The sequence below is a fragment of the Pogona vitticeps genome, chromosome 2 (assembly GCF_051106095.1).
Source record: "Pogona vitticeps strain Pit_001003342236 chromosome 2, PviZW2.1, whole genome shotgun sequence".
NCBI classification, from domain to species: domain Eukaryota; kingdom Metazoa; phylum Chordata; class Lepidosauria; order Squamata; family Agamidae; genus Pogona; species Pogona vitticeps.
In genome coordinates, this window is record NC_135784.1 from 134,084,244 (window position 1) to 134,093,367 (window position 9,124).

The window sequence follows — 9,124 nt, forward strand, 5'->3', positions numbered from 1 at the left end:
TTCACAGCACATGGTGATGATGATGATGGAACAAAGTTGTTTCCTAAATGCCAAGAGACTAATTTATTGCTTGGTAATACATATGATATACTGAGGAGATAATACATCAGAACTGCACTTCCCATTATATCTATATGTATTATATGTGTACTTCTTTTATTGATAGCATCCATCTCTGTTCCTAGTAAGGATCCAAACCGCAGACACGCCACACATTCTAGACCTTAGTTCCTAGCCTATACAGAGTAGGGCAGAACTGCACCTTCTGGTCTTGCAGAAAAGGCATTAGCAACGAGGCAGACTGCTTGGGGGGGGGGAGGAGACCGTGTGTGGGTGGGTCGGTGGGTGGGTGGGTGGAGAAGCAACAGCCAATACTCAAACATCACAGTGATTTGAGGAAAACTCTTGCTTTTCAGGCAACTGTTACATTGCATAAGCAGTAGTATCACGGTGCATTTAAGGCTCTTCTTCTTACATCTATTTCCAGAAAGATATTCTTGGTCCCAGACCAGAAAAGTTTTCTGCCTCTTCCTTGCCAGATATGATTTATGCCAGTTAAGTCATGCCTTCTAATTACTAGGTAGCTGCTCCATGGAGAAAAGCAGTTAAAGTCCCCAGTGGGCTTTTTTTAAACTGAGGATGTTGAAGATGCTTTTTAGGTTTTATAATTCATGACTTTCAGAGAGATACGAATGAGGCTTACCTTTCAATTCCATTCAGGTTACAGATAAAGGAAATACTGTCCACAGCGCTGCTCAGGAAGACACTCTTGAGACCAGGTGAATGGTTAGGCAGGAATTTCCAGCTATCTTCCTAAATAGCATTCATGTCAATTACATCAAGCCTCACTGCTATACACCTTGCCCCTTCAGTGGGGAATAAACCACAGGCATGCACTGGCTGAAATAAAAGAAAAGCCTTTCTCCTTTGCCCTCCCTCTCTCTCTAACACACACACACACACACACACACACACACACACACACACACACACACACACACACACACACACACACACACACACACACACACACACACACACACACACACACACACACACACACACACACACACACACACACACACACACACACACACACACACACACAAATGGGCGGGGAGGGGAACAGCAACTGTCTCATTTTCTCTTGCAGTGTTGGGAGTCAGGCAGATGCTTGACTTCTAATAGGCTGCTCTGCACACTCACATCTATCAAGGAAGACCAGTGTAATTAACATTAGCTCCAGGCCCATCTGCATGTCCTTTAGCCACAGATTCCTTGAAATAGAGAAAACAAGAACTTCAAAATGGATTCGGAGTTCACATTAAGCTAACAAAGCACTGGACGGTAAAACAGTGAATCCCTGACGTTTCCATTCAAAAAGCAAGGGCCCCGATCTTAATCATGCTTAGAATAGACCCACTGAAATCAATGAGGTTGAAATGGTCTCCAATAGGTTTCAATGGGCCTAGTATGGATACGTTATTCCAACCCCGGTTATTCATAAAACTGGATTTAAGAAACAGCTTACATACTATGGATCAAAGCCAGGTGTGCCTCTGTGCCACACACTCATTGGCATGCTTGTGTAAGTGCATGAAGATGAAAGTTTGTCAGTGCTGCAGGCACTACTATTCTTCATTTGTCATATATTTTCTCCTTTCTACCCCCATGAAATGAGAACAGTAGACAAGTGAGTCATATAGCCTCTCTTCTAAAATATCCATCAGAAAAAAAAGTGGGGGGAGAGACATAGCAGTGTTAAAAAGTGCTTCCTGGACTCACTATAGATAGTATAGAGGCAGGAAAGGACAATTACTTGCACCAGAAAAGCCAGAGATAAGTTTTACTGTTTCAAATAAAATAAATGAATACTCTCCACTCCCCACCCTCTTTTGAATATGGATACATCTAAATAGAGATACAGTAAAAATTAACATACAAATGAGGAATGCCTGTTTCTTTAAGAGAGGCATTATTCCTTGGTCTGATGTTCTTTTAAGAATAATTCTGGTTCTTTTCTCAATAATGGCATTTTAAGGTTTGGTAACAGTTTCCATAGACACTCTCACTAGAGGAAATATAATGGAATTGTTAGCCTGGATTTACAACTGCTCTCTTGTAAATATCCGCCCAGTTTGAAAAGTTCTGTTCAGTAGCTCAGCTCTAGCTAAGGGTATCTCAACCTTACCTTTCTATAAACAATGCTCTTAGCAAACATCCCATAACACTGTGTAAGAAAGCTACAAGGGGGGGGGGGGGGAAGGAAAAGTAAACTAAGAACCACATCCAGAGATCTGCTTCCTGCATGACTAGTTTGGTGGTTTAGAGGTTCTTCTCCTCCCTGTATCAGGAAAGGAAAGCTACTTATATGGACCACATGACAGAAACAAATATTGGAGTTGTCTGTTTCGGCAATATGGGCTGCAAAGATCACCTGGAGGATCTGCCTAGTCCCAGAAGGTAAAACCTACTTCTGAATCATGCCCTCAACAGTGCTGATGAACCCAAGAAGATGAAAGAGGAGATTCTCAACAGTAGGCAGAGACGTGCCAGGCCCAAGAGCAGCAGTGTGTCATCGGAAGGGAAAACATGAGTAGGCACAGCAAATATTTTCACTGAGTTTTGTGGCACCTCCTGGGGAGACAGAGGTTCAGCTCAATATGCTACCACACAAAGCTTCAGTTGAGAGAGTTGACGAGGAGGAGAAATTACTCCACACGGGACACATTCGCATTTTGTTTGCACCCAGTCTTCTGACATAGCAAAGGCTGTTTCCTGCTTTATATTAAAATAACAGAAGAAGTCTGATTAAACTCCATAGGTTCTGTTTCCAAATTAACATTCCCAGAGTTGGGTTGCACATTTGTGAGTGTGTTTATTTACCAAACGTTCAAATCGGTGAGTCTTACTGCTGAGGAAACACAGATAGGATTAATCTGTATCTTTCTTTGGAGAAGGGATAAGATAAAGGTAAAGGTTCCCCTTGACATTTAGTCCACTCATGTCCAACTTTAGGGCATGGTGCTCATCCCCATTTCCAAGCCACAGAGCCAGCGTTTGTTCGTAGACAGTTTCTGTGGTCACGTGGCCAGCGTGACTAGACACAGAACGCCGTTACCTTCTCACCAGGGTGGTACCTATTTATCTACTTGCATTTGCATGCTTTTGAACTGCTAGGTTGGCAGGAGCTGGGACAAGCAATAAGAGCTCACTTCGTTGCATGGATTTGATCTTACAACTGCTGGTCTTCCGACCTTGCAGCACAAAGGCTTCTGCGGTTTAACCTGCAGTGCCACCACATCACTATAGAGCAGGGATAAAAGATTACTTAATTAGCTTGCATACTTATAGGAACTTAACTACATTTGCATTTCCAGAATTAATAGACAAAATTGTCTGGAACTCTTCTCAGCCAATTGTGATGCACTTCCTAGAACACAAAACACATACAAAATGCTCACACAAGGGAAATGCCCTCACAGAAATATGTAGTTTTTAAAAATTACAAAAAATGTGTATATAGTAAACAATATGAAAAGTAGCACCAAATTTTAATGCAAAAATTACGTTGCTACTAAGAAAAAGTACATGCAAAAGCCACATTTATTAGGACAAATACATGCATTAAAGCACATGAATTTCTGTGCTGATTTTGAAGTTCCAAAACAATACTGCCAACATGAGAAACTGAAAGAAATCAACAATTGGCAGATACTTCCATTCCTCTGTCTGGACTGGGGCATGATACATGATGCAGCATCCTAAAATGTTTTCATCTGATATTCCAAAGGGATGAGATTCAGACTCCACCTTTAGAAGTGGAGAAGCTGACAAGAGCAAAAATGAATCTGTAAAACCTCAAACCAAAAAGCTGAGAAACTGGCAGAATCACAGATTTCTTGTTATTCCTATTTCAAATCCTTCTACGCTTTCTCACCTATCCCTTAAGCAGCAAACAATGGCAGCCTCTCTTCCCGGGACAGGTCCTTACCTGTCTTTTCCGACTGACTGGGCATGTGACGTGGCGTACAAAAGCCGCTGTGCTCTCAACGTGGTTGCCTGCCTCTGGAAGCAGAAATCTCAGGAGTCCTCCCTTGGTCTGATCTTTGATGATGGAATTGCAGACTAGATTTCTAAGGCCGTTGCTGTCACTTACAAGTTATCTGCTTTTTTTTTCGCTCCCTCCACTCCTGGAAAACCATCTCCTCTCTTCCACAAAAAGGGCTGTGCCTGGACCGCAGCTACTACAGTTACAACACTCAAACCCGTAGGCCCACACGGCTGTTTGGAAACCACAGACACATTAGTCCTCTTTGGGACATGACAGAAAATGGCCAATTGGTGCATTTACTAACGTATATGTGAAGGGGGAAGTATCCATGTCTCTCCCTTAAGGCAGAAAGGTGTACAAGGTAATTCCCCATATGGAAGCGTGATGATGGAGATACAAAAGTTCCTCCTTTGCATCCTGCTAGGCATCACATGTGCTCTTCGGGAAGAAACGGACATCGATTCTAAAAAAGCAGATGTGTGGCATGAAGGACCCTGTCTGTTTTCAAGCTCCCATCAACTTGAGGATGGTGTCATTTAAAGTGCAGATTGCACCTATTCTTATCTACTATTCATGAGAAACTATTTGAACAGTGAGCACTTTCAGTTCTCCTCCTGTCATCTGGATGCATGCAAGTAGTCAAATTTTCTGGGTGCAATACATAACAGAATGCTAAAGCTGCCAGGCATATAACCAATCCGAAAGAGGACCACTCTCACTCTTACCCAATTAATTAACAGTGCTCAGGAACTGGGACACATTGCTGGCCTCCTAAAGACAAGGCGGCGGCTGCAGAAGTGGGGGAGAAGCAGGATCCTACTCCACCAGCCTCTTCCTCCCACATCCCATACATGGACTATGGGGGAGGCAAGTCACGGGACAGCCAGACAACCACTTATAATCATTCACGTCTCTGAATCTGGCCACACACACACACACACACAGCAGCCACATCCCTTTCGCCAACACCACCAATAGTTTGGCTTCCCACTGTGCAGGTTGTTAAAAGGCAGCCAAGCTTCTCCTTAAGACTTTGCTACGGGCAGTAAGAGCTTTAATAAGTGCTCGTATTTGGGGTCCCATCCTTTCACTTCTGGTGTCACCTGCAATGAATTACACCCCCCAAATTCTCTAATCGCAACATCTGAAGTATGGGTTGAAGGGGGGGTTCTCACTTTTAATCTATTCCGTTGGTCCCTTGAAAAAAAGGAGGGGGGAGAGAGGGAAGGAGAAGAGAGAGAAAAAAGATGTGGAAGTGAATGAGAAAGAAGGGAAAGGAGAGAAGGAACTGACCCTGACCCCTTTAGGCTCTGCCCCCACTCACACTACCAGGACGGTGCCCCTGAAGGAACGGAAAGAGGTCACTTTCAGCCTTAGTCGTCTGATGGAGCAGGGCTCTTTTCAACTACTGTTACCTTGTACTTCCCATGAAAATAGATGTTCTTTATTACTCAACTACCCCAATAAATATTGTACACCTACAAAGGACTGGCATAGTAATGAAAAAGGACGCCTTCGCTTATTAAGATGTACGGTTCTGAGGGTATGTACATTCGAAGTCCAGCCGATTCCTTTTCTTCATGCAAGATCAAAATAGAATCTCAAGGAAGCTTCACATGACAGTTGTGCGTGCTGTAAAGCGTTCTATCTTGGGACAAACGTTTTGGAAACTGAACACCACTTGATCATCATTTAGATGAGAGACAGAAAGGGGGGGAGCTCATTTTAGTATCAGCCATTTACTGCCCAAAGATGAAGAGACAGCTTCATCTTGCACTGCTCCACACCGGTTTTACGTGTTTCAGCTAAGGATGTAAATCTTGCAACCTCTGTCTCTCAGAGAGAGGGGTGTGTGATGCCAGATTCTTTTTTCTTAGTCAGGTACACTTTTGCGGAATTTCTTGGACATTTCGTGTTAATTTTTTCAGGAATAATTACAATTTTTTTGCACAGAATAGCATTTCTCATGTGCAAGATTCACCTCAAAAGGGCAGAAGCAGCACCAAGCTGTGGATTACCTCTGAAGGATTCACCTGGAAAGGCAGAGGAAACATGAAGCTGCACCGGGTTGTTGCAATTTGTGGACAGAATGGTATCTTTTCTGGGGAGGAATCACCAGAAAGGGCTTTAAGCTGCACAGAAGCTGCCAGTTACATGCACAAAACAGTCACAGAACAACAACAATAATAATAATAATAAAAAGGGAAAACAAGAGTGTTCTCATATTTGTTGTCAGGAAATTTTACTGATTCATGTAGAACAGCTTGTGACTATTTGCTACATCTGCATCATTCTCTACAAACGTATGTACTGGTTACGAAAGTCTGCCATCTAATGATTAAAGATGGTACTTCAAGTTGTAAATACGGGCACATTTCAATGCTTAAAAAAAAAGAAGCATCAGCAACAAGGAGTTACATACTCTTGCTAGCCCCTAAGCATGCATGTCAGGTTTCTGGGGTCTAGGTTGCCTAGTTTAGGAATCAGGAACACATCAAGTTTGTTACCACCATAAGAATGGAAAATCACTGGTGTCAGGCTACTATACTGTGCTGTTTTTTTTTCTCTATAAATATTGGCTGGAAAAAGGAAGCTCACAGCTAACTGTCAGTTCCCGCTCACACCAGATCTTTGTGTTTTTTCAGCCATAGACAACTCAGAAACTGGCCCTTAAGTATGGGGCAGCTTTCCATGGAGAAACACCTCTCACTCCTAGTTCTTGCAAAAATAGCAAACCCAAGAGTGACGGAAGCTTAAACCACTTACTCATTTTTGTGGCTGAAAGGTGATAAGAAGCTTCTCTGAAGCCACTCACTGTGCAACATTTACAGGAACATTGTGTTGCTTCTCCTTTGCTCTTAACTGGCTTCTATCCAACCACATGTTTTACTGTGTTAAAATAAACTATTGCAAAGGAATGTGTTTGTATACGTACGCAAGAGGCCAGGTTGAGGGCAGATTGCTATGAGGATACTGTATAGAAGGCCTGAGACCTGTTTTAAGCAAGAATGTTGTCTGTACTTTTACACCAAGATCAAATCGGTGGGTGGTCAATGCACAGGTTTGCTGTCTGGGCTTTCTACGAATTTGAGAAACCCATCCTTCTTTATTTATTTTAACAGGAGAAAGGAAGACAGGTGAACGAGGTTTTGTATGCTGTTTTAAGCATGTAATCTTTACAAATGAAAAGCAACTACGGGTGCTTCAAAAAACTTTTGCTTAGCTTGAGCTTCTTATATTACGGGCACCTGTATCAGGAAAGTCCATGTTTTCACACAGATTTGTGAAGCAACACAAATTTAAATCTGAATGTGGAGCTTCTAAAATAATTATCAATTCAAAGGTTGGGCTTGTTGTGTTTTCCTGAGATGCATGGCCAAAATGCTGCTTTAACTATGAGAGAAGCCAGCTATACTTGACTAGCAAGCTCAGGTAGCCACAGGGTGCCTGACCAGATGGCCTTTTAGATTGTGATAAGTAAATTTTCCCACACAGCTCACTGAAAGCCAAAATTTTATCTGGCAAGATGGCGGGCAATGTGCCTCAGAGTCAACTAAAATGCAATTCTGGGCTCAAAATGCCAATGGGCAGTTGACAGTAAGGCAGAACCTGCTTTTAACTGCAGGAAAGCCCAGAAAGAGTGTGGAGGGAGGTGAAACCCTCCTGGCAAAATACTACAGGACATTTAATCAGCAACTGAACCAAGCCGAATCACCAAGAAAACGTACAGAATTTTATGTCGGCATGCACCTCCACAGGGCCCCCTAAATCAGTGGTCTCCAAGATGTTCCCTAAATCAGAGCCTCCAGATGCTCTTGGACTACAACTCCGAGAAGCCTTCACCACTGCCTTTGCTGGCCAGGATTTCTGGGAGTTGAAGTCCAAGAACATCTGGAGGCCCAAGGTTGGGGAGCACTGCCCTAAATGACCCCCTTTTCCCCCAGCATCCTCTCAAGAACAACTTCTAAATCATCTCAAAGATTCACCTGGTCCTTCTAGGAAGTGTGGTAGGCACTTTGGCCATGTTTTGAGGGGTTTCCAGCATTCCTAGGTGCTCCAGACCTGCAAAAATATTTTAAACCTTTTTTTTCTTTTAATTAGGCCCCTTAAGGATGAAAGTGAGCTTCTCCAGTTTTTTTAAAAAAATCAGTAATACCTTTTTGTCATAACATTCTGTCACAGGGGCCTCAGGAAGGCAGGCAGCCTCCAAGGTCCAGGAAGGAGCACACCCATGCCCTGGACCTGTGGAGATCAGCCACCCACTCCAAATTTATGTCACCATAAGTTTCCTAGTCTTTATGAGCCTATGCGATTTTGTGTTGCTTTAGTTCCCTTAATACAGAAGAAACTTGCTGTGTCCCAAATATAAGCAATGACTTCCAGTACATTGTTCTCCTTCCCCGCCTGAAGTGATGGCTTTCAAATATGATGCACTAAAGCAGGGGTGTCCAACCTTTCACCTTCCCTGGGCCACATTAGAAGATGAAAATTTGATTTGGGCCGCAGATAAATTTGGTTTGGGCCGCACGGGGGGGGGGGGGGGCAGCCCTAGCTGTCCTCCGCAGCCCCGCTCCAAGCGCACTTACCGGCAGCTGCGATCTCAGACAGCAGAGGCTGCCAGCTTCAACTCCGGTGGCATTATGGGGCCGGAAGGGGGTCCACCTATTTATTGATGGGGATAGCGCGATGCAGTCACCCAGCCCCCCTCTCCCCTCCCCTCCCGCTCCTTCCTTCCTTCCCTCTCTCCCCCCCTACTGTTGTGACATGCCCCAGCCGCATTCCGGCCGCAAGCGCCAGCAGTGTAACTTGAAACTTTGGAATTTCTTTAAAAATTGCACCGGGCCGCATTATGAGCCGACCTGGGCCGCATGCGGCCCACGGGCTGCAGGTTGGACAAGCCTGCACTAAAGTCTGCATCATCCAAAGATAGCACGGTGGTCATGCAAATACTAACATACTGTGCGCAATAGACTCGGTATTCATCTAACATTTCCAACCGAGGGCGACCATGAGCCCCCAATTTCTGAATTAAAAAAAAAATTTAGAATCATTGCTGAAAAAGTCCCCTGT

The 9,124-nt window shown here is 43.8% G+C and overlaps 1 long non-coding RNA gene across 1 annotated transcript; it reads left to right on the forward strand.

Moving 5' to 3' along the window:
* Nucleotides 1–1,107: 1,107 nt before the first annotated feature.
* On the forward strand, nucleotides 1,108–8,573 carry LOC144586916 (uncharacterized). Its single transcript, XR_013542021.1, has 2 exons — nucleotides 1,108–1,154; nucleotides 1,189–8,573. It is a non-coding gene; the product is annotated as an uncharacterized LOC144586916 (long non-coding RNA).
* Nucleotides 8,574–9,124: the final 551 nt, after the last annotated feature.